The sequence below is a fragment of the Tachyglossus aculeatus genome, assembly GCF_015852505.1.
Source record: "Tachyglossus aculeatus isolate mTacAcu1 chromosome 12 unlocalized genomic scaffold, mTacAcu1.pri SUPER_6_unloc_2, whole genome shotgun sequence".
In the NCBI taxonomy this organism is placed as follows: domain Eukaryota; kingdom Metazoa; phylum Chordata; class Mammalia; order Monotremata; family Tachyglossidae; genus Tachyglossus; species Tachyglossus aculeatus.
In genome coordinates this window covers 13,944,973-13,971,223 of record NW_024044829.1, presented here as the reverse complement: position 1 = coordinate 13,971,223, position 26,251 = coordinate 13,944,973, and the positions used below count along the sequence as shown (strand labels likewise).

Here is a 26,251-nt window from a genome sequence, read left to right as displayed (position 1 = left end):
TAAATTAGGTAATCTGAAAATGAAGGATTTACTACCACCTCCTCAGAATTTCAGAACATTCTTGTAAAAGAAGGCATTATCACAATGGCTTCCCAGTTAGAACAATACAGAAGCATTTATATCTGTTTCTGAACTGATCCCTGGAGTTTGCCCTTAATGAAGAAATAACAGAAATTACCAATGCTCATCATGAAAAGTCCCTGGGTGAAATCTGAATAAGCAAAATATGACTCATGAGTGAAAAGAGGTGCTAACTGCTATTTCATTCAATCGTATTTATTGAGTGCTTACTGTGTGCAGAGCACTGTACTAAGTGCTTGGAATGTACAAGTTGGCCGCAATACAATTTCCATCCCAGAAATGGAGAGAAAGCCTAGTGTCCACTTTGATGCTTTTTAAATGATATTTGTTACACACTTACTATGTACCAAGCACTGTGCTGGGCTATAAACACGTTGATCAGTTTGCTCACAGTCCATATCCCACATGGGGCTCAGTCTTAATTCCCATGTTACAGTTAAAGTAATGGAGGCAAAGAGAAGTGAAGTGATTTGCCCAAGGTCACATAGCAGAGAAGTGGCTGAACCAGGATGAAAACCCAGGTACTCTGACTCCCAGGCCTGTGCTCTATTTACTAGGCCATGTTACGTCTCCAATGATATCAGAGCACTGTACTAAGAACGTGGGAGTGTACAATTTAACAATATAACGAACATATTCCCTGTCCACAACGAGTTTACAGTTTAGAGGGGAAGACAGACATTAGAATAAATAAATAAATTAGGGACACGTCCGTAAGTGGTGTGGGGCTGAGGACGGGAATGAATAAATTGAGCCAAAAGGGTTTGAGGAGACTGCAATTGTACTAGGATCTCTGGAAAGGAACAGGCAGAGATCTTTGAGCTTAGGATGGTCTGAAGGGGGAGAATCCATAATGAATTAAATTCCCAGACAATGGAATTGAAAGCCAGGCTCTAATATGGAGACAGGTTCACAGGACCAAGGATGTTCCGAAATTCTGAGGAATCAGCAGTAAGTCCTTCATTTTCAATTTAGGAATTTAAGAAGATTTGAGTGCACAGAATTTGAAAACAGGGTTGGTTGTGTACGTTTAAAATGTGGCAGTGCTATTATAAAATTGGAGCCCGGTGATTGAATAGTGGGGGAAGGTACCTTTCACCCTGCCCAGTCTCTTTGAAATAAACCTTGAAGAGACAATGTAGAATTACAGCAACCTATTCTGATATGTGTAATTAACTATCCTTGTAACCACTTAATAAATAATGTTGAATGATTGATTGATTGATTGATTGATGTCCCTGTAGGTTGTAAGTGAAGGAAAACAATTATTTTGTATTTTTACTTTTTGAAATATGTCCCACATCTTTTTGGGGGGCTATTTTTCTATTACTGTGAGATCCAGAAGTCCTTCACAAGAAGGAAAAGAATGATATCCTTTTCCTATAACACTCCTGATATTTTAATTAGACGAGACTTTCTTTTTTCTCTCAGAGATGAAGGAATCTTGTAAATTAAGAGCTGTGGTCTCAGAACAAAGCAGATCCTATAAAGTCTTTCCTCCAGATAGGAAAAGTCCTTGAGCTTGTGTGGTGTGATAGATCAACCATCCCAGTTATTTATTAATCCCACTAGACTCTGAGCCTCGTGTGGGACAGGGACAGTGTCTGACCTGATTATTTTGTATCTACCCTGCTGCTTGGCACATTATTATTATTGTTATTATTATTATTGTTATTATTATTATAATGGATCAAGCAGTGTGCTAGGCACTAGGTAAAGTATGATGAAGATAGTATTTATTAAGCACTTATGTGAGCAGAACACTGTATCAATGGCTTGGGAAAGTACAACACAATAAAAATTGTAAGCACAATCTCTGAACACAAGGGGCTTAGAGTCTACAGAGTGAAGCAGATAATAAAATAAAATCAACATATGTAGTTCCTACTCTGACTCAGAGTTTAGGTAGGAGGAGGGGAAGTGGTCACAATATTCATAGAAAAGGCTACCTCTCAAAAACTACTGAAGTCTTTGACTGCATTTAGTTTTTCATTGTATTTGCTAAGCATTAACTGCATGCCAGACACTGTATTAAACAGTGGGATAGATACAAGATAATCAGGTTGCACATAGTCTATGTCCCACGTGGAGCTCACAGTCTCAATCCACATGTTTTAGATGATGGAACTGAGGCACAGAGAAGTTATGTGATTTGCCCAAGGTCACATAGCAGAAACATGGTGGAGTCAGGATTAGAACCCAGGTCTTTCTGATCCCAAGCCTGTGCTATATCCACTGTATTCACTAAATCATTCTACTTCTCAATTTGCACCCTTTATTAATGCCTCCATCAGCCCCACAGCACTTATGTACATAGGCCTAATGATTTATTCGTATTAATGCCTGTCTCCCCCTCTAGACTGTAAGCTAATTGTGGGCAGGGAACTTATCTACAAGCTGTGTTGCATTGTACTTTCCCATGTGCTCAGGACTCTGCACCCACTAAGAGTTCAATGAATATAATTGAGTGATTGATTGAAGGCTACAATAACCCAGAAACTGTTCAAACAGTTAATCACCTTTCTAGGACCAACTGCCTGACCAGGCTGTCAGCTGTTTCCCTGAATAGCCTTGTTCTAAACAGATTTAGAGGCTGCGAGGATGACTCCAATTTGTTCCCACCCAGGATGGAGAAAAGCCCATTTTCTTCCTCTAACAGGTGGGTGAGAGAGCTGGGAATAGAGCAGGGAATGGACCTGGATAGCAGAGAGATCCCGAATGATGAGCAAATTCATGAACGAAAATACGATTGATATTAATGACTATCCCTGAAGCAACATTCTAGAAGGACTATTATAAAATAGAAGGAAAGTGAAGTGATCAGCCAGAGCTTCCTGGGGTGGAATTCATTCGTTCAATCATATTTATGGAGGGTTTACTGTGTTCAGAGTACTGTACTAAGCATTTGGGAAAGTACAGTGCATCAATAAAGAGAGATGATCCCTGCCCACAATGAGTTCACAGTCTAGAGGTGGGGAAACAGACATCAGTTACAAATAAACAGACTTGATCTTGAGCCATGCAGGGACCCAAACACAGAAACCAGAAATTACAATGCCCCCTCAGAAAGCATGTCTGAGGTGGAATAGCAATCAATCAATCAATGGTATTTATGTGCTATGTGCACAGCACTGCACTAAGAACTTGGGAGAGTTACAGAATATAGAAGTGAATTTTCTTTAACATGATAGTGTTTCCTTTGTCTTTTATTTAACTGGTCTTCCATCACCAGTTTAGAGTGTTGTTATTTTTCAATGCTTAATGAGACTTGACCAGAATCATATTTGTCATTAGCATTAATGATTCAGTTAGGTCTCCTCATATGGATCAATTTTAGACTGAGTAACTTGGGTTGTTAGACATGAGAGGCATTAAAATGCTACACTCCTCATTATAAAAAATGGCAAAATTACATATAGACAGAAGAGAATAATTTACAAAGATATGTGATAAATAATACGTTTGACTTTGCTCATCTTGCCCAGGTTTACATTGGTATATTTTAGAAAAATCAATCACTCATAAGGAATTCAGAATACAGACAAAAGTGGACAGCCAAAATCCTTTTTCAGGCAAAGGAGGAAGAGTTGGAGATATGCATCCAGATTTGCTCTCGTGCATTTTTGTTGGCCAAAGCAAGGCGTCATCCCTTTACCCTTTCTAGATTCTCTCAGCATTTCCATCTGCATACTTTTCTGTCAAAGCCACCCATTAGAATTGCAATAGACATAAAGGAAATTAAAATGAAATTCAGCATGCTTGTTTACTTAAATTAACTGGACCCTTTTACACTTTGACCTGCATTCCCATGTTAGAGGGTCAGTGTCATCATTAGCAGTTTTTAAGTGGTTGCTTCTTTAATTGTCTCAAACCATTTATTGAATGAAGACTCACCTAGGGGCAAGGGAATGAACAAATGAAGAGTGTGTTTTCTCAAGTGCAGAGGGCCCAAGAGTCTTTGATTTTGATTTTGAAGCCTCAAGATCTTTGGTCGGCTGGATATTACCCAGAGAGTAACCCACTGTGGGAGCTGGAAAGTGCATGATACCTTTTTTTTCAACCATACAATTTATGATAGTATCAAAAAAATAATTTCAGGGTCAAGGTCTCTGAGGAATATTGAAGCTGTTGAAAGAAGCAACTTGGTCAGGTTATAGTCATATTTATTGAAAACTTGCTATGCTCCTGGGAGAGTACAACAGAACAATAAACAGACACATTCCATGCCCATAATGAGCTTACATTCTAGATGGATATAACCAGATTTATCCACGTACAAAGGGGAGGTTTAAAGATCTAAGAAATTGATTTGAGAGATTTAAAAACAATATAAAACAGAGTAAAGGAGGCAAATAGAGGAATCAGAGAGATGAAATGAAGGTCTTAGTTTGATTGTGGACTGCAGGGTGATGGGCAGAGGAAGATCTGTGTTACTTCAGTTGATCCGGCTGCACCTGGGAGCACATCTTTACTGGAGCTTGCCCAGGTGAACCGTGGCATTGAACTCCGCTCTGGGGAGAAAGTATTGGTAATGAAGGCCGATATATGCACCAGGAAGGATGACAGAGAGGGCATCTGTGGAGCAAGAGAGTGCGTAGACTCCAAGCTCAGGATTGGGGTGTATCAGTAGATTGGCTGACTGGATTGTGAGTTCAGAAGATCATGGCACTACCCAAATGGGCTAAGGATGTCAAGAGAGGCCCAGGTCCAGCATCCCAAGTGGCTCCCGAGTACCATTAAGTCCTCTAGAGGTAATAAGGAAAGTCATACAGCACAGGACTAGGAATCATGGGACTTAAATTCTAATTTCAGTCCTGTCATTTGTCAGCAGTGTGACCTTGGGCTTCTCTGTGCCTCCGTTTTCTCACCTATAAAATGAGGATTAAATGCCTTTTTTTTCCTCTCTCTCTACAACTGTGATCCCCATGTGGCAGGGAGACTAAGTCTGATCTGATTTGACTGTATCTACCATAGTGCTTGGCACATAGTGGGCACTAAATGAATACCACGAACATCATCATCATTAATTTGGAATACTACAAAATGTTATCAATGTGAAACAGAATTTAACTTAAATGCCTCTGCCAGATAGCAGATTCAAAAAAGTGGGAGGGAAAGGAAAGAACAATTTTATTTGGTCAACAACTGAAATTTGAGAACTCTGTTCATAGCATTCTTCACCTCATTATTCCTCATGTTGTATATGAAAGTGTTCAACATGGGGCACACAAAGATATAAAAGAGAGCAAAGATTTTTCCCTGTTTATCTGACCACTCGGTGGGAGGTTTTAGATGCATGCAGAGAAGAGTCCCATAAAATATGGTGACAGTGGTCAGGTGGGAGCCACAGGTGTAGAAGGCTTTAAGTCTCCCTCAGCTGAACGGATCCTCAGAATGACAGCAAAGATGAAAGCATAGGAGATTAGAATGATCAAGAGAGAGCAGATGAGGTGAAACCAGAACCCACAAACATGGCAGTTTCTTTGACGAAGGTGTTGAAGCAAGACCGGACTAAGAGAGGAGGATCGGTACAGTAGAAGTCATTTACTTCATTAGAACCACAAAATGACAAACGGAGCAACAACACCATCTGGATCAAGCTATTAAGGAAGCTGTAGACATAAGGAGCCATCATACTGATGCAAACTCCCCTAGACATTTTGCTTCCATAAAGCAGCGGGCTGCAAATTGCCACATAGCGGTTGTAAACCATAGCCATTAGCAGGTACTGTTCGGTGATGGCCAGAGAGATGAAAATAGTAAATTGAATGAAACAACCAATAAAGGAAATGGTCTTCTTCTCTGATAAGAAATGCACCAACATGTGAGGGGAGATATTGCTGGCATAGCATAGATCCACGAAGGAGAGGTGGCTGAGGATTGTACATGGGATTGTGCAGTTTGGGAGTGATTCGAATGAGAACAATCATGCCGACATTCCCCACCACAGTTATGAGGTATACGGCAAGAAAAATTGCAAAGAGGATAGGGTACAGCTCTGAAGCAGGACTCTTGACAACTATGAGTCGAACATTTTTCTAGACTGTCAGGGAACATGCTGGCTAATTCTGTGCTATTGTCTGCTCTATGACCTTGAGCAAGTCACTTCACTTCTCTGTGCCTCAGTTACCTCATCTGTAAAATGGGGATTGAGACTTGCGCCCCATGTGGGATAGAGATTGGGTCCAATCACATTAGTGGTAGAAGCACCCAAGTGTTTAGTACAGTGCTCTGCACATTATAAGTGCTCAATAAATACCATTGATTGATTGATTTTCTCTACAGAATGCATTTACTCCTCCACATATGCATGATAATAATGATGATAATAATAATAATAACAATGATAACTGTGGTATTTGTTAAGGATTTACTATGTGCCAAACACTGTTCTAAGTGCTGGAGTAGATACAAGGTAATCAGATGAGCCACAATCCTGTCCTTCATGGGGCTCACAGTCTTATTCCCATTTTCCAGTTATGGCATGTGAGGCACAGAGAAGTGAAGTGACTTGCCCAAGATCACACAGCAGACATGTGCTGGAGCCAGGATTAGAAACCATGACCCCTGACTTCCAGGCTCGTGCCCTTTCCAATAGGCCATGCTGCTTCTACCTCAAACTGGGTTGGACACAGTGTCTATCTCACACTGTGAGCAGTCTCAATCCCCATTTTATCGATGAGGTAATTGAGGCACAGAGAAGTGAAGTAACTTGCCCAAGGTCACACAGCATACAAGTGGCAGAGTGGGGATTAGAACCCATGACCTTATGATTCCCAGGCCCGTGGTCTATCACTATGCCATGCTATTTTTCAACAGTGCTAACTACTCCTGGATGAAGTTTCCCTAGGTGGGAAGAATGGAGGTGATTATGCAAATGTGAGTGGAATTTAAGTCTATAAAAATGAATTTTTCTACATTTGCAAGCTGGTACAACTGAGCCTTGGCTTATAGTCCTCTCAAACCAAAGGAAGACACAGTAGCACTCGAATTTTGCCTGAAAATTATTAGACAAGCAAGTGGGCCCAGAGTATTCACTGTGCTGGACAACCAGTATTCCCTGGATCAATCAATCAATCAATCAATCGTATTTATTGAACACTTACTGTGTGCAGAGCACTGTACTAAGCCTGTGGGAAGTACAAGTTCGCAACATATAGAGACGGTCCCTACCCAACAGTGGGCTCACAGTCTAGAAGGGGGAGACAGAGAAAAAAACCAAACATATTAACAAAATAAAATAAATAGAATAGATATCTACAAGTAAAATGAATAAATAAATAGCGTAATAAATATGTACAAACATACATATAAACAGGTGCTGTGGGGAAAGGAAGGAGGTAAGACAGGGAGGATGAAGAGGGGGAGGAGGCAGAGAGGAAGGAGGCGGCTCAGTCTGGGAAGGCCTCCTGGAGGAGGTGAGCTCTCAGTAGGGCCCTGAAGGGAGGAAGAGATTTAGCTTGGCGGATGTTGGGAGGGAGGGCATTCCAGGCCAGGGGGAAGAGGTGGGCCGGGGGTCGACGGCGGGACAGGCGAGAACGAGGCACGGTGAGGAGATTAGCGGCAGAGGAGTGGAGGGTGCGGGCTGGGCTGTAGAAGGAGAGAAGGGAGGTGAGGTAGGAGGGGGCGAGGTGATGGAGAGCCTTGAAGCCGAGGATGAGGGTGAGGAGTTTCTGGATCCCAGAGCCACCCGTTTTCCTCAAGGCTCTGTACCTGCTCTAGTCTGTCAGGAACCAATAGAGGTCAAATCCAGGATCCAGATTGGTTTTTTTCATAGTGTTAGTCACAGAGATGGGCAGTCTGGGAGCAAGGTTGGGTGACCGAACCTTCTATCTATCCCAATTATTCTTCTTATTCCCTTTGGAGCTTGGGAGGCTGGGGGCCATCCCAGGAGCCGTGGTTCCAAGGGATGCTCCCTGTAGATGGGACAGACTCAGAGCAAGTACACAAGGGTGCTGTGAAGTCAAGGCAACGTTTTGGACAGTGACCCTCCTATTTGACAAATTCCTCAAAAAAATTGACCACCTTCAAGTCAACTTATCTAAGTGACTATGCACTTTCCCAAATGTAATAAAACTCTACTTCAGCAAAGCTAGAAAAGAACGGGAGGGAATTGTGCTTTTCAATCACTTAGTATAGTGCTTTGCACACAGTAAGTGCTCAATAAAGTGAATGAATGAGGGAATCGGGTAGGGTGAGACCTTCCTATCACCTCCACCCATCTCTCACCGCAGCTGCAGCTAGCCATCCCACCCGGTATTGGTCAAGGAAACCAAACAAAAAAGGTTACCCGAAGCCTAGCATATTTTGTGCAGGTCATAGCTCAGCAAGTCCCTGACATATTATATACCCCTTAAAAGCACCCAGATGTTCGCGGTGTCTCTAATGGGTTGCCCAGTAAAAGTGTCCCTGTGTGGGTGGGTTGGCATTGCCCCACTACCTTTTATTTTACCAAGTATCAGTTTCAAATAACTAAGTATTGATTAGACCTGCGTCCAGTATTAATTATTCCTGATGTTGCTTTTAACCATAGCAAAGGATATGAAGATGCTTAATTAATTTAATTCCTAAGATTTTATGAAAGTGCCACATCGTCTTAAAAGTAAAAGACTGATAAAAATCTAAAATAGGAACTTATTAAAGATCAGGTTTAAATTTACCTTTTGACTTGGCTTAAAACTGCAAAATGTGAATTTCCCAGTAAATCTTTCTTTGGTCGCTGGTTTTTTTTATTCCAGAAATTTATTCCTAAAACAGAAAATACTCTCTAACAATCAATCAATCACCAATCCTCATCATCAATGGTATTTATTGAGTGTGTATTATGTGCAGACCACTGTGCTAAGCACTTGGGAAATTACAACAGAGTTGGCAGACACGTTCCCTGCCCACAATGAGTTTACAGTCTAGAGGGAGAGACAACCATTAATATAAGTATATAGTTTTCAGTGGTATTTATTGAGTGCTAACAATGTTCAGATCACTGTACTAAGAGCTTAGGAGTGTATAATACAACTGAGTTGGTGCACATTTCCATGCATAGTTACTCCGACTGAGTTTCAGGAAATTATTTCCCCTTAGGACAGGCTGCCATTTTTAAGAGGTGGATTAGAGCTCCAAAACCAGTCCTTTCCCCTCACTGTTGCCTAGCTAATGTCTTGCAATCTTCCTGATGCTTTGAAATGGCCCAGGCAGATCCCAAGTGAGGGAGTGGTGGCTACTGCCAAGATTTTAACTGCAGGACTTTCTAGAAATAACTAGCATCCTTGGGGTGAGTTTCCTTTGGAATAACTAAATGGAAATCCAGGAAGCTGAAGGGACTTGCCATGGGTTGACCAGAAAGTTTGTGACTGAGCATGGCTAACCATTAACAGCCCCTTCATTTTTTCCACTGCAAAGTGAAGAATCGTTGTTGGGTGGACATATCATGGTCTTGACTTCTCTATCTACACTCACTCCCTTGGTGAACTCATTTGCTCCCACGGCTTCAACTATCATCTCTACGCTGATGACACCCAAATCTACATCTCTGCCCCTGCTCTCTCTCCCTCCCTCCAGGCTCGTATCTCCTCCTGCCTTTAGGACATCTCCACCTGGATGTCAGCCCGCCATCTAAAACTCAACATGTCAAAGACTGAACTCCTTATATTCCCTCCCAAACGCTGCCCTCTCCCTAACTTTCCCATCACTGTTGACGGCACTACCACCCTTCCCGTCTCATAGGCCCGCAACCTTGGCGTCATCCTCGACTCCGCTCTCTCGTTCACCCCTCACATCCAATCCGTCACCAAAACCTGCTGGTCTCACCTCTGCAACATCGCCAAGATCCGCCCTTACCCCTCCATCCAAACTGCTACGCTGATCGTTCAATCTCTAATCCTATACCGACTAGATTACTGCATCAGCCTCCTCTCCGATCTCCCATCCTCCTGTCTCTCCCCACTTCAATCCATACTTCATGCCGCTGCCCGGATAGTCTTTGTGCAGAAACGCTCTGGGCATGTTACTCCCCTCCTCAAAAATCTCCAATGGCTACCAATCAACCTACGCATCGGGCAAAAACTCCTCACCCTCGGCTTCAAGGCTCTCCATCACCTCGCCCCCTCCTACCTCACCTCCCTCCTCTCCTTTTACAGCCCAGCCCGCACCCTCCACTCCTCTGCCGCTAATCTCTTCACTGTGCCTCGTTCTCGCCTGTCCCGCCATCGACCCCCGGCCCACGTCATTCCCCTGGCCTGGAATGCCCTCCCTCCGCACATCCGCCAAGCTAGCTCTCTTCTTCCCTTCAAAGCCCTACTGAGAGCTCACCTCCTCCAGGAGGCCTTCCCATACTGAGCCCCTCCTTCCTCTCCACCTCCTCCCCCTCCCCATTCCCCCACCTTACTTCCTTCTCCTCCCCACAGCACCTGTATATATGTATATATGTTTGTACATATTTATTACTCTATTCATTTTACTTTTACATATTTATTCTATTTTATTTTGTTAATGTGTTTTGTTTTGTTGTCTGTCTCCCCCTTCTATACTGTGAGCCCGCTGTTGGGTAGGGACCGTCTCTATATGTTGCCAACTTGTACTTCCCAAGCGCTTAGTACAGCGCTCTGCACACAATAAGTGCTCAATAAATACGATTGAATGAATTGACTGTTCCTGCTGCATTGTCTTTTCAGCCACTGAAAAACGCATACGTGAATTTCACTGTCAGTGGCCTCTCCTTTGAATGAGTAGAGCAGCTATATGCTTAATTCCCTGAGATTCACTGCATCACCTCTGTATGCTATGAAAATCACCACAGAAAGAACTTTACCCACTTGATTGTCAACTCCTTGAGGAGAGGGGCCATTTTTACCAACTCTATCTTGTGGTTCCCTCCCAGGTTTTGAGTTCAGTGCTCTTCACACAGTAAATACTCACTAAATACCACTTGTTGAATGACGATCCTAATGTTCTGGTTTCTTCTGTCTGTTGATGACTTTCCTTAGAGCACCTTTCAATTTCTGGTTTCTCAATCAGGGGATTGAGTATGCGTGTGATTACTATGTAGACTAACGCAATGACCTTTCCACCAGCCTGAGAGGCACCAGACTGAGGCCCCATGTACACAAAGATGGCCATCCCATAGAAGAGAGCCACCATGGTCAAGTGAGAAACAAATCAAAAACTCCCTGCACCTCCCCACAGTGCAATGTCTCCCAAGGATGGACAGGAGGATGTGGGCATAGGAGACCACGATGAGGAGAGAAGGAATGAAGACTATAATGAGGCTGAAGACAAACACCACCATCTGCAGGAGGGAATTGTTTGTACACATCAGCCTCAAGGCTATTGGCACTTCACAGAAGAAATGGTTTAATACATTGGGCCCACAGTAGCATTGGGGTTTGAAGTCGGGGTTCCAGGCAGATGACAGTAATTATGACAACGTTTCCAGCCAATGTTAGCAGGTAGAAGAACAAGAAAATGATGAAAAGCATAAGCTGGACCCTTGGCTGGACAGAGCGTCCCAGAAAAATAAATTCAGTAACGTATTGTTTAATTTTTCCTTCTCCATTTTGCGATCTAGTTTCCTTGGGGGAAAAAAAATGTTGAATTCCAATTAACTGTAGGGGAAATACAACAACTAACACATTAGTGTGTAGCAAACAAAGAGAATGAGAAAGGATACGGTCTAACTCCTAAACAACAAATATGATTGTTTTGTCATAAAAAGACTCTTTTTGGTTTCTCCCTTTTAGGGGAAATGGTTTCCTGTCAAGAACAGAACATCAAATATGATTGAATACATAGAACATGCAGCATCAAGCATATTGCAAAGAAGAATACTAAGAACAGCAGATATATCTATGCAAATACAGGGGTTCCTATTAACAGAGTTGGTTCTCCTCTTTCCAAACTCATGGTGAAGAGAAAAAAGCCAATTCATCTTAGGGTTACCCTATTTGTAAACACTTTTATATCTGTTTCCCCCACTAGAGGATAAGATCATTAAGGACAGGGAGCATGCTTAATTCAGTACATGCCTTGCAGTGGAAACTCAACAAATAACAATATTATAACTATTTTTCCTATAACTAGAGAAGTGCTGTTGCCTGATTCAACATTCTGTCAACCCAGCTCAAAGCATAACAGCAGCTACTTTGTATACATCCTGTACCACAGGACGCAGGTTTGGGAATTGTAGAGAAGAAATGAAGCATTCATCCTTCCATGACTTCACCACAACTCCCTTTGTGGAAGGAGTTGGACTCTATTTTCTGACTGATTTCTGTATTTTGGACGGAATTGATGGGAATGAAATCCACTGAGGATTCTTGACAGCTCTAAATTCTTTTCTTTCCAGGATCCTCAACAGATTCACATTAGCAGTGGTCCAGAATCTTCAGTCCAATACTTTCATTATTATTACGTCTATCTTGACGTCATCATCGTCAACTGCTTTTATTGAATATATTCTATGCTCAGGGCCCTATAATAAGATTTTGGGAATAAGCCATAGAGGCGAAAGACAGAGTCAAATAACTTGAAATGTAATGGGGAAAACAAGTGGATACAAATTGCCAAATATACAACAGATAAAATAGCATAAGAAGAAACATAATAAAAAAATGAAGCAATTAATATATGTCACTGAATGATGAATCAACAGATTAATATCCACGTGAGAGTTTAAATGGGTAACAGAATAGTATGAAAGGACAAAAAATATCCTTCTGGTTCTCTGTAACTTTCAACTTTTGAGCCCTCATGGCAGAGAGAAATCTCAACCATGCCCACATAACCCATGAAGGTGTGGATTATGTGTCTCTGGAATGCACATCACTCCTACTGTGAATGTAACAACTGAAACTTGAAGCAGTGAGTGAAGAAATTATACAGTGAATTTAGTTAAGTAATCCAATGCAAAAAAAGGCATTTCATTCTGAAATAGGTAGATAACCATCTCACTTTCCAGCTCATTTTGCGTGGAGAGCTACAACCTGAGAAGGCTTTTTCACAGGTAGTCAAGATCACTCAATGGCATTTATTGGGTGCTTACTGTGTGCAGAGCACTGTATTAAGCACTTGGTAGAGTACAATGCTACGAGACTGGTAGACATGATCCCTTCCCAAAAGGTGTTTAAAGTCTAACCTGAAAGAGAGACATTAAAACAATTTATGGATACATCTGTAAGTGCCATGGGGCTGAGGGTAGAGTGAGTATCAAGTCCTTAAAGGGTATGATTCAAGTACATGAGTGACACAGAAAGGAGAGGACGTAGGGAAATGGAGGGCTTAGTCAGGAAAGACCTCTGAAGAAGATGTGATTTGAATAAGGCTTTGAAGGTGGAGAAAATGGTGGTCAGTCACATAGGAAGGGGAGGGAGTTCCAGGCCAGAGGGAGGTTATGGGCAAGGGGTCAACAGCAAGATAGAGTTCAAGTTACAGTGAGTGGGTTGGTGTTGGAGGGTTGTAGTAGAAAATCAGTAGGTAATGGGCCTATGCACTTCTATCTGTACTCTTTAACCCCTTGACATTCACCCCACCCTCAACCCCAAGCACTTCTGTACATATTCATAACTTATATTAATGTCCATCTCCCCCTCTAGACGTTAGCTCCTTGTGTGCAGGGAACATGTCCACTAACTCTGTCATAGTGTACTCTCCCAGGCTCTTAGTACAGTGTCTTGCCCACAGTAATCAGTAAATATCAATGATTTGATTGAGGTAAGATAGAAGGGGGCAAGCTGATCGAGTGCTTTAAACCCAACAATTCTGGCAGAGTTGGATTGGAGATCTTTGGGCAGTGGGAAGTCATTTTAGACTGTGAGCCCACTGTTGGGTAGGGACTGTCTCTATATGTTGCCAACTTGTACTTCCCAAGCTCTTAGTACAGTGCTCTGCACACAGTAAGTGCTCAATAAATATGATTGATTGATTGATTGATTTTTAGAGAAATGATCCAAGCAGCATAGTGAAGTGAGGACTGAAGTAGAAATAGTATTGCAATAGTCAGGTTGGGATAGAATAAGTGCTTGGATCAACATAGTGGCTGTTTGGATGGAGAGTGAAGGGTGGATTTTTAACAGTATTGTGAAGGTTGCACCGACAGGATTTGGTGATGGATAAAATATGTATTCATTCATTCATTCAATCGTATTTATTGAGGGCTTACTGTGTGCAGAGCACTGTACTAAGCTCTTAGGAAGTACAAGTTGGCAACATATAGAGATGGTATACTTCAATCTATACTTCATGCCGCTGCCCGGATTGTCTTTGTCCAGAAACGCTCTGAGCATGTTACTCCCCTCCTCAAAAAAATCTCCAGTGGCTACCAATCAATCTGCGCATCAGGCAGAAACTCCTCATCCTCGGCTTCAAGGCTCTCCATCACCTCGCCCCCTCCTACCTCACCTCCCTTCTCTCCTTCTACAGCCAAGCCCACACCCTCCGCTCCTCTGCCTCTAATCTCCTCACCGTGCCTCGTTCTCGCCTGTCCCGCCATCGCCCCCCGGCCCACGTCATCCTCCTGGCCTGGAATGCCCTCCCTCTGCCCATCCGCCAAGCTAGCTCTCTTCCTCCCTTCAAGGCCCTACTGAGAGCTCACCTTCCCCAGGAGGCCTTCCCAGACTGAGCCCCCTCCTTCCTCTCAATCAATTAATCAATCAATCAATCGTATTTATTGAGTGCTTACTATGTGCAGAGCACTGTACTAAGCGCTTGGGAAGTACAAATTGGCATCACATAGAGACAGTCCCTACCCAACAGTGGGCTCACAGTCTAAAAGGGGGAGACAGAGAACAGAACCAAACATACCAACAAAATAAAATAAGTAGGATAGAAATGTACAAGTAAAATAAATAAATAAATAAATAAATAGAGTAATAAATATGTACAACCATATATACATATATACAGGTGCTGTGGGGAAGGGAAGGAGGTAAGACGGGGGGATGGAGAGGGGGACGAGGGGGAGAGGAAAGAAGGGGCTCAGTCTGGGAAGGCCTCCTGGAGGAGGTGAGCTCTCAGCAGGGCCTTGAAGGGAGGAAGAGAGCTAGCTTGGCGGATGGGCAGAGGGAGGGCATTCCAGGCCCGGGGGATGACGTGGGCCGGGGGTCGATGGCGGGACAGGCGAGAGCGAGGTACAGTGAGGAGATTAGTGGTGGAGGAGCGGAGGGTGCGGGCTGGGCAGTAGAAGGAGAGAAGGGAGGTGAGGTAGGAGGGGGCGAGGTGATGGACAGCCTTGAAGCCCATGGTGAGGAGTTTCTGCCTGATGCGCAGATTGATCGGTAGCCATTGGAGGTTTTTGAGGAGGGGAGTAATATGTTCAGAGCGTTTCTGGACAAAGATAATCCGGGCAGCAGCAGGAAGTATGGATTGAAGTGGAGAGAGACACGAGGATGGGAGATCAGAGAGAAGGCTAGTGCAGTAGTCCAGACGGAATAGGATGAGAGCTTGAATTAGCAGGGTAGCGGTTTGGATGGAGAGGAAAGGGCGGATCTTGGCAATGTTGCGGAGCTGAGACCGGCAGGTTTTGGTGACGGCTTGGATGTGAGGGGTGAATGAGAGAGCGGAGTCGAGGATGACACCAAGTTTGCGGGCTTGTGAGACGGGAAGGATGGTAGTGCCGTCAACAGAGATGGGAAAGTCAGGGAGAGTACAAGGTTTGGGAGGGAAGACAAGGAGCTCAGTCTTCGACATGTTGAGCTTTAGGTGGCGGGCGGACATCCAGATGGAGATGTCCTGAAGGCAGGAGGAGATGCCAGCCTGGAGGGAGGGGGAGAGAGCAGGGGCGGAGATGTAGATCTGGGTGTCATCAGCGTAGAGATGATAGTTGAAGCCGTGGGAGCGAATGAGGTCACCAAGGGAGTGAGTGTATATTGAGAACAGAAGGGGACCAAGCACTGAACCTTGGGGAACCCCCACAGTAAGAGGATGGGAGGGGGAGGAGGAGCCTGCAAAAGAGACTGAGAAAGAACGACCGGAGAGATAAGAGGAGAACCAGGAGAGGACGGAGTCTGTGAAGCCAAGGTCAGATAACGTGTTGAGGAGAAGGGGGTGGTCCACAGTGTCAAAGGCAGCTGAGAGGTCGAGGAGGATTAGGACAGAGTATGAGCCGTTGGATTTGGCAAGCAGGAGGTCATTGGTGACCTTTGAGAGTGCAGTTTCCGTGGAATGAAGGGGACGGAAGCCAGACTGGAGGGGGTCGAGGAGAGAGTTGTTGTTGAGGAATTCTAGGCAGCGCTTGTAGACAACTCGTTCAAGGAGTTTGGAAAGGAATGGTAGGAGGGATATGGGACGATAACTAGAAGGTGAGGTGGGGTCAAGAGAGGGTTTTTTTAGGATGGGAGAGACATGGGCATGTTTGAAGGCAGAGGGGAAGAAACCAGTGGAGAGTGAGCGGTTGAAGATGGAAGTTAAGGAGGGGAGAAGGGATGGAGCGAGAGATTTCATAAGATGAGAGGGAATGGGGTCAGAAGCACAGGTGGCCGGAGTAGCACTTGAGAGGAGGGAGGAGAGTTCCTCTGAGGATACCGCTGGGAAGGATGGGAGAGTAGCAGAGAGTGTTGAGAGCCGGGGGGTTGGAGAAAGGGGGGAAGAGACTTTGGGGAGGTCGGACCTGATGGATTTAATTTTGTTAATGAAGTAGGAGGCCAGATCGTTGGGGGTGAGGGAAGGAGGAGGGGGAGGAACCGGGGGCCTGAGAAGGGAGTTGAATGTATGGAAGAGCTGGAGGGGGTGATGGGCATGGGTGTCAATAAGGGACACCCCCTCTCCATCCCCCGTCTAACCTCCTTCCCTTCCCCACAGCACCTGTATATATGTATATATGTTTTTACATATTTATTACTCTATTTATTTTACTTTTACCTATCTATTCCATTTATTTTATTTTGTTAATATGTTTGATTTTGTTCTCTGTCTCGCCCTTCTAGACTGTGAGCCCACTGTTGGGTAGGGACTGTCTCTATATGTTGCCAACTAGTACTTCTCAAGCGCCTAGTACAGTGTTCTACACACAGTATAAGCTCAATAAATACGATTGATTGATTGATTGATGGTTCCAACCCAATCGGGGGCTCACAGTCTAGAAGGGGATGTAGGCAGATGAATTAAGAACAGTATTTAAAATTATGACTTATGAGACAGGCCCATGTTCTATCTACTAGACCATGCTGATTCAGCAATCCATTTCAATATCCACAAATATTGAAAGGGCAATACTTCGCCATAGTGAGTTAGATGCGATTTTTACTCTTCTGCAGAGGTCTTTCAGTTGACAGGACTTTATGTGTCTCAGAAGGTCACATCACCAAATGTCTTTCCTAATTGTTCTCAAAGTGAAATTCTGAGAAATTGTGAGAAGTAGTGTGGCCTAGTGGAAAGAGCATGGGCCTGGGAGTCAAAGGACATGGGTTCTAATCTCAACTCCACCACTTGTCTTCGGTGTGACCTGGGGCACGTCACTTCACTTCTCTGTGCCCTCAATTATTTCATCTTTAAAATGGGAATTAAGACTGTGAGCCCTACGTGGGACCGTGACTGTGTCCAACCAAATTATCTTGTATTTATCCCAGCGCTTAGTACAGTACCTGGAACATAGTACGTGCTTAACAATTAACCCAATTTTTTCACAAAAAATTGTGACTACTGTCATCTTAAACATTTCCACATTTCAGAAATGATCAAGTTAATTAACTTTTCCAGCATAATGAGCTCTGAGGTTTTACAGAAAAAAAATCCTTGTGCATTTAATTAGTTTTAACTTTTTTAACCTATTTTTTATAAATCATGCCCCCAGTCATTAACTATCGCATTTGTAAAAAATGATCTTGCATCCACATATTGATTGATGAATGAGTCTCAGTTTATTCCTTAAGCTGTAGATACATCATTTGAATAATTTGTATCATTGAGAAGCAGCATGGTTCAGTGGAAAGAGCACGGGCTTTGGAGTCAGAGGCTGTGGGTTCAAATCCCGGCTCTGCCAATTGTCAGCTGTGTGATTTGGGGCAAGTCACTTAACTTCTCTGTGCCTCAGTTACCTCATCTGTAAAATGGGGATTAAGACTGTGAGCCCCACGTGGGACAACCTGATCACCTTGTAACCTCCCCAGCGCTTAGAACAGTGCTTTGCACATAGTAATTGCTTAATAAATGTCATTATTATTATTATTATTTGCTTATTAATGACATTTATTCCCCACTTACAAGGTACTCAGAACCAGCAAAGTGAAAAGATATAGAATCCTGCCAGTTCTGGATTCATAGTGGTAAATAAAGTGAGAAGCTGCGTGCTCTAGTGGACAGAATATGGGCCTGGGAGTCAGAAGGAGCTGGGTTCTAACCCTGAATCTACCACTTGTCTGCTTTGTGACCTTGGGTAAATCACTTAACTTCTCTCTACCTCAGTTACCTTATCTATAAATTGGGATTAAAACTATGAGCTCCATGTGGGACATGGACTGTGCCCCAACCTAATTAGCTTGAAACAACCTGATTGTATCTTGTCCAGTGTTTAGTTCAGTGCCTGGCACATTGTAAGCACTTAGCAAATGCCACAAAAAACTATAAAACTAAGTTATTATAGTACTGCATCTTGTACTTGCAGTCGTTCATAATAATGAGCCATGTAAATAAATGTATTTATTTTAGAGATATTAGAAATTGAGAAGACAACCAAGAAAATCAGGAAGACAGAGAAGCATCTGACTCAGTGGAAAGAGCCTGGGCATGGGAGTCAGAGGTCATGGGTTTGAATCCCGACTTTGCCGCATGTCTGCTGTGTGACCTTGGGCAAGTCACTTAACTTCTCTGAGCCTCAGTTAACTCATCTGTAAAATGGGGATTAAGACTGTGAGCCCCACGTGGGACAACTCGATCACCTTGTATCCCCCCAGTGCTTAGAACAGTGCTTTGCACACAGAAAGTGCTTAACAAATGACATTATTATTATTATTATTATTATTATTATTATTATTATTATTATTATTATCAGCAGCAGCATCTTGGGACTGGGATCCAGAACACAGATTCAGATAACAGGAGAGACAGAGATGTCACTGAGAGGCTGAGACTAGAGAAAATCATGGCTTGAGTCACGGGGTATGTGTCAAGATTTCAATTTAGAGAGAAATGATCTTGGGTGGAGAAGTAGCATGGCCCATTGGATAGAACACAGACCTGGGTGTCAGAAGGACCTTTGTTTCAATCTCAGCTACACCACCTGTCTGCTGTGTGACCTTGGGCAAGTCACTTAACTTCTCTGTGCTTCAGTTCACTCATCTGTAAAATGGGAATTAAGAATGTGAGCCTTATGTGGCCAGGGACTCTGTCCAACGCGATTGTCTTGTATCTGTCTCAGCACTTAGGAAGGTGCCTGGTACAAAATAAATGCTTAATGAATCCCACAATTATTATTATTACTTCATGGTGAGTTGAGGTAAAGCAAGTTATAGCCTACTAGAATAGCCCTGCTTCTATTGCATCTGACCAGGAGCCTGATTATTATAGTATCAAACTTAGTAAAGTGTGCAGTTTGCACCATGTGTAAAAAATGTGTTAAACTTAATGTCCTTCATCATATTGCTTCCTGGGATAACAGGTGAGCCAGATGGATAGGCTCCATGTGAAGACCTAAATGGTGACACCCCCTCAGGGTGTCCGGGAGAGATATCTTCTAAGAGCAGAAAACAATGGAACTGTAACTGGTAAATTAGGGGCATTATGCAGAAGAAGCTCAATGTAATGGTCAACAACCTCTGCTATTCACTGTTATCTGAAAGCCCTGGCTATCCCTTTTAAACAGGGAATCCCATACTGGTCTCAGTCTGTACTTGGCTGCTAACTGTTATCTGACAGGACAACACAGACAGCCCGAGCAGAATGAGACCTTTTAAATAGGAACGCTCGTGTTGGTTTTAAGCCCATCGTTGGACTGAGTACTGATCATCCACAGAAGGAAATTCTCAACTTCCCTGTGTTGAGGGCTTAATGGTGCCAGAGATCTCATTGTCCGTGGACTGAGGCCTTAATACGAGCAGGATTCCTTACTATTAATGTTTTCTGTTCACTAATAAATGTTTCCTTACTGGAATACTGAATATCGTGGCTAATTCCATTGGTAAAGCTGAGTCACGAACCCCCTTGTCCCTAATTGACTCTTCTGGGACATAGTACTGACCCAAAAGGAAATATATATCTTGAGGAATGTCTGGGACTTTGGTGGACCAGGGCACTTCAATGCATGGAAAACACTGGAAATGAACAAGTTAATACCAAAGCAATTCCACTGTAACTAAAATGAGCAACAAAGGCATAGGAACATCCATTTCACTGAAAAGAAGTAGCCAGACAGTTTGGGACTTAATTTAGATGCATGCAAATAAGTTGATGGTTTACCTGCCCTTTCCAAGTCTGCATATAGGATGCAAGCCCACCGAAGCTGCAAACCAGCTAAAATGAAGATCTTCAAATACAAATACAAAAGAAAAGATGCCAATAAAAATATGATCACAACAATAGAAAAATAGCATAGATATTTCCTCTTCTTTGAGTCATGCGTCTGCCTGGTATATTACAATTAAAAAACGTCTCCAGGCTCCAATGCATCAGGACTTTGGTACCTGGTAGATGTAAAACCCACTGAAACTCCCAAGCCATCGTGGAGCATTTACAGTGACTCATTTTTTTAGATCCTGAGGGACACTGTTCCAGGCCTATAATTCATGCTAATTATTACTTCTCAGAGATGTCCATTCAAAATCTGATAATTAAAACTGTAGCAAAGCTCAGATTTCACTTAGCATGTCCTCACATATGTTCTCAGGATTGCCTTCAATCAGTCACATAATTGAATGGTGTAATTGTGCACCCATCAACTTGTGAGTGCTATGAAACTGTAATCACCTTGCCCATTTGGGTGATGGTTTTTCTAGAATGTATTATTTGGTGATTGCCTTTTTTGCCCATTTCATTTTCTGGTTCCTTAGGATACCATACAAGGATGACATTTTAGCCACTCAGTACCAGAGAAGGATGAAAAATCTGGAACCAACAGTACGGGGTCTGCTTTGGGTAAGACTGAGAAGTAGAAAAATTGTAGATATCCTGTTCCTTGAAGGGTGACTGTTCTTCCCTCAGTGTTCTCAATTATAAAATTTTGTCCATAATGGGAAACTGTTTTTTCCCTTTACATTCTTTCAAAATTGGAATGAATCAAGGGAAAAAATGACCAGATTAAATCAACAACGGTTCCAACTCTGTCAAGACTGTATTTATTTGGGAAATTAAACTATTAGAGTTTTGGGAAATTGTCACAGTAATACTTTAAGGAAGGAGAAGACATATCTTGGACTCAACTTGTTCAACTGACATCTAAGAACTGAGATAAAGAAGCACCATGACCTAGTAGATAGAGCATAGGCCTGGGAGTGAGAAGGACATGGGTTCTAATCCCAGTTCCAGCACTTTTCTGATGAGTGATCTCGGACACATCACTTAACTTCTCTGTGCCTCAGTTACCTCATCTGTAAAACGAGGATTAGGAATGTGAGCCCCATTTGGGAAATAGACTGTGTCAGACCTGATTACCTTATATCGACCCCAGTGCTTAGAACAGTTCATGGTACATAGTAAGCACTTCACAAAAATGCCATTTGAATAAAACAAAAACTGGTGACAGAATCTTAACCTGATGGAGAGAGTGTGAAATGGGGCAAGATATTTCACTCTGTTGCTATGTCAAGCACATAACAAGAGTTCAGGATCCCATATTATCATTATCTAGTAAATTTATGAAATTATTTATGATACATCATTTGTCTTTATGTGCCTATTGCAAAATTGTTCTTTGCCAGAATGGAACACAGTTGAGTATATATTTCTTCCCTGTGCCCATAGTGGCTATGGTATTTTCACATCCTGATTAATTTTTTTCCAAGCAATTATCATGCCTCTGAATCCCAAGACTTTTCTTTTTCTTTCTGTATCATTATCGAAGCTTGGAAGACTGGGTTCATGGGCTACAGGTTCATCCTGAAGGAAAGAAAGACCATTAAACATGAACAAATTTTTATGAATGTAACATCAATGCATCTTTACCTGAGTAATCAATCATTAAGACTTACTGATTGACTACTGTAGGCATAGCAATCAATTAATCGGTCCATGGTATTTATTAAGTGCTTACAATGTGCAGAGCACTTTATCATGTTCTTGAGAGAGTGCAATATAATACAGTTGGTAGACCCGATCCCTGCCCACAAGGAACTTACAATCTATTGGGGAGAGTCATTAAAAATCATAGGGAAAGTAACAAGAGTTAAAAGGATATGCGTGTATGTAAGAGCATGGGTGATGGAGAAAGAAAAGGGAAGGGAAATAAGGGTTGGAAACTGAGAGGTTAGTCATGGAAGTCTTCTTGGAGAAGATATGATTTTAGTAGGGCTTTGAAGACGGGGAGAATGGTTGTCTCAGATATGAAGAGGGAGAGAGTTTGAGGCAGGAAGGAGAACATGAGCAAGGGGTCTATGGAAAGAGAGACAAAATTGAAGTACAACAAGAAATTTGGTGTTAGAAGAGAGAGGTGCAAGGGCTAGTTTTGTAATGGGAGCTGACTAAGATCCTTAAAAGTAATGGTGCAGTATGTCTGTTTGATGTGGAGATGCATGGACAACGATTGGAGAGGAGCAGGGAGGAGTGCACAGAATATTTTTTTTAGAAAAATTAGTCAGGTAGCAAAATGAAATTTGGACTGGGAGTTGGGAGAGGCTGCAGGCAGAGAGGTCAGTGAGAAGGCTGTTACAGTAGTCAAGGCAGGATCAGACAAAAAGACTGTATTAAGCACTTGAAAGAGCTTAGTGGAATTTGTAAGCACGGTCCCTGTCCTCAAGGATCTTACATCTAGCAGGGAGGACAAACAGTAAAGTGATTTATAGATAGGAAGAAGGAGAGAAGAGAGATTTGTCATGAGTTACTACTTAACAAATAAAGAATGTAAAATATATGAAGGGAGAGTGAGTTCCAGGCATATAGGAGAGGTTGTGAGCAATACTACTACTACTACAACTACTACTGCTACTACTAATAATAATGGTATTTGTTAAGTGCTTACTATGTGCCAAGCACTGTTCTAAGCACTGGGGTAGATACAAGGTAACCAGGTTGCCCCACATGGGGCTCATAGTCAATCCCCATTTTATGGATGAGGTAACTGAGGCACAGAGAAGTTAAGTGACTTGCCCAAGGTCATACAGAAGACAAGTGGCAGAGCCAGGATTGGAACCCATGACCTCTGACTCCCAAGCCCTAGCTCTTTCCACTATGCCACACTACTTTCAAGAGGCATAGTGAGTAGATTGGTTTGGGTGGAACGAAGAGTCCGAGGGAGGTTTATAGTAGGAGAAGTGAGTTAATAAATTGGAAGGAGGGAGTTGAGAATGCATTGAGTACTTAACCCCAAATCAGGTGGATGTGGGGTCTAATTTTGGCTCTGTCACTTGTCTGCTGTATGGGCAAGTCACTTAACTTCTCTGTCCCTCAGTTGCCTCATCTATTAAATGGGGATGAAAACTGTGAGCCCCTTATGGGACAGGTACTGTGTCTTACCTGAGTGGCTTGTAGCTTATATCCCTCTAGGTGCTTAATACAGTGCCTGACACATAGTAAATTCCTGTCAAATATCATGAAAAAAATGAAGTATTTTATCCCCTTTTTACAGATGAGGAAACTGAGGTGAAGTGGAATTAAGTGAATTGATCAAGGTGACAAAGCAGAGTGTTAGTGGGAAAGAGAATCAGAGGAGAGTGAGGGAAACTGGTGGAGGGAAATTGGAGATCGTATCAGGAGATGCTGTATTGGAAAAAGACCCCATACTGGTTATCTAACTTTGATCAGGGACCAATCGCTAAATTCAATAAACAAGCCTGTTAATAAAAGTAATTGATAATTATGTTATTTATTAATCACTTATTATGTGCCAGGCACTGTACTAAGTGCTGGAGTGGATACAAGAAAATTGGGTTGGACACAGTCCCTGTCCCATACGAGGCTCACAGTCTCAAATCACCATTTTACAGATGAGGTAACTGAGGCACAAAAAAGCCAAGTGACCAGCCCAAAGTCACATAGCAGACAGGTGGCAGAGCCGGAATTAGAACCCATGAACTTTCAATTCCCAGGCCCGTGCTCTATCCACTAGGCCACACTGCTTTTGTTGTGGCAGATGCACCTGTCAAACTCAAATACAAATTGAATCCAATCTTACATTCTCAGAAGCAATACACAGTTCACCTTGACTGAGACCCTGACATCTATCATGGAAAATCAATAAGGTACCTGCAGTTCTCATTTCAGTAACAAAAAAAGCACATTTTTAAGAATTTGGAAATCCATTTTTAACATCTCCAGGCAAAGGAAACTAGATGGGTGTAACTTTGGTAAAGGGAGAATTTGGTTGTTATCCCTGTGACCAACTGCTCAGTTACTAGTCTCACTGGTCATTAGTGTCACCCGCCCACTTCCCAAATGAAAAATAAAACAGAAAACACACACACACACACACACACACACACACACACACACACACACACACACATGCAAGCCATGTCAATCAGAGACTGGATGGCCATCTCACTTGAGGAAAGAAAAATACCTCCCTGAAGGCCAGTTTTACTTGTCATAAATTTCTGAGGTCACTGCAAGCATGAGCAAGGGGCAGCTGGTAGGTTCTCACTGAGGGAAGGTCTTTGAGATCTTTCCAGGCACACTGTCAACAGTGTTGCCCTTGTTTTCTGAGTATGGTGACAGCTGTTAGTTCATGGGTTGCAAAGACAAATAATGAGATAATTTCACTAGGCTTTAACAAGTTTTTTTGCTTTCTAATCAGTAAAATTGCCATGAAGGAGAACACTAAGATTTGAATTAATATAAATGGCATGGACTGTGGAAATTCCACTAGCTTTTGTCAGGTGGTGTAAAGCCTGCCATATACACAGTATTTGTTAAGTCCTCTCTATATGCCAGACACTATACGAAGCACTGGGATAGATACAAGATAATCATGTTGGACACAGTCCCTGTCCCACATAGGGCTCACAATCTTATTCCCCAGAGCAGTGCGATCTAGAGGATAGAGCAGAGGTCTGGGAGTCAGAAGGACCTGGGTTCTCATCCAAGGCCTGCCACTTGTCTGCTGGTAACCTTAAGTCACTTTACTTCTTTGTTCCTCAGTTACCTCGTCTGTAAAACTGGGAATTAAGACTGTGAGTCCCGTGTGGGACATGGACTGTGTCTAACCTGATCAGCTTGTATCTACCCCAGCACTTAATACAGTGTCTGGCACATCGTGAAAAAAGTTATAGATGAGGTGACAGAATCACAGAGAAGTTAAGTGACTTATCGAAGGTCACACAGAAGGACAAGTCGAGGAGCTTGATCTTTCAGTTTAGTACCTAATGTTCTGCCATGGATGTTTATTCATTCATTCAATCATATTTATTGAGTTCTTACTATGTGCAGAGTATTGTACTAAGCTCTTGGAAAGTACAATTCGGCAACAGATAGAGACAATCCCTACCCAACAATGGGCTAACAGTCTAGAAGGGGGAGACAGACAGCAAAACAAAACAAGTAGATAGACACGAATAGCATCAAAATAGATGAATAGAAGTGTAGAATTATAGATATTGCTCTTCCTCTGTTCTAGGGTTTCATTTTTCTTCTTATGCCATGCCACCTTTCTTGCTTGACCACCAAACAGTAATAATGACTGTGGTATTGTTGTTGTCTTATGCTGTCTAGTCATGTCTGAACCATAGCAGTGCCATGAACACATCTCTCCCAGAACGCCCCGCTTCCATATGCAATCATTCTACTGGTGTATCCATAGAGTTTTCTTGGTAAAAATACCCAAGTGGTTTACCATTGCCTCCTTCTGCACAGTAAACGAGTTTCTGCCCTTGACTGTCTTCCATGCTGCTGCTGCCCAGCACAGGTGATTTTTGACTTGTAGAAGATTGCTTTCCACTCACCACCCACTGCCCAAGCTAGGAATGAAATGGGTATGCCTCTGCTTGACTCTTCTACCCATAGTCAATACTAGTAGTGTACTCAAAACTCTCCTGGTGTGACTCTGAGAGGGTAACGTGGCATTGGTTGAGCGCACACTATATGCCAAGCACTGTTGTAAGCA

General features: G+C 42.7%; 1 pseudogene; it reads right to left on the bottom strand.

The window, feature by feature from the left end:
• Positions 1–5,211: 5,211 nt before the first annotated feature.
• LOC119921393 lies at positions 5,212–24,409 on the bottom strand (annotated as a pseudogene).
• Between the last annotated feature and the right edge of the window lie 1,842 nt (positions 24,410–26,251).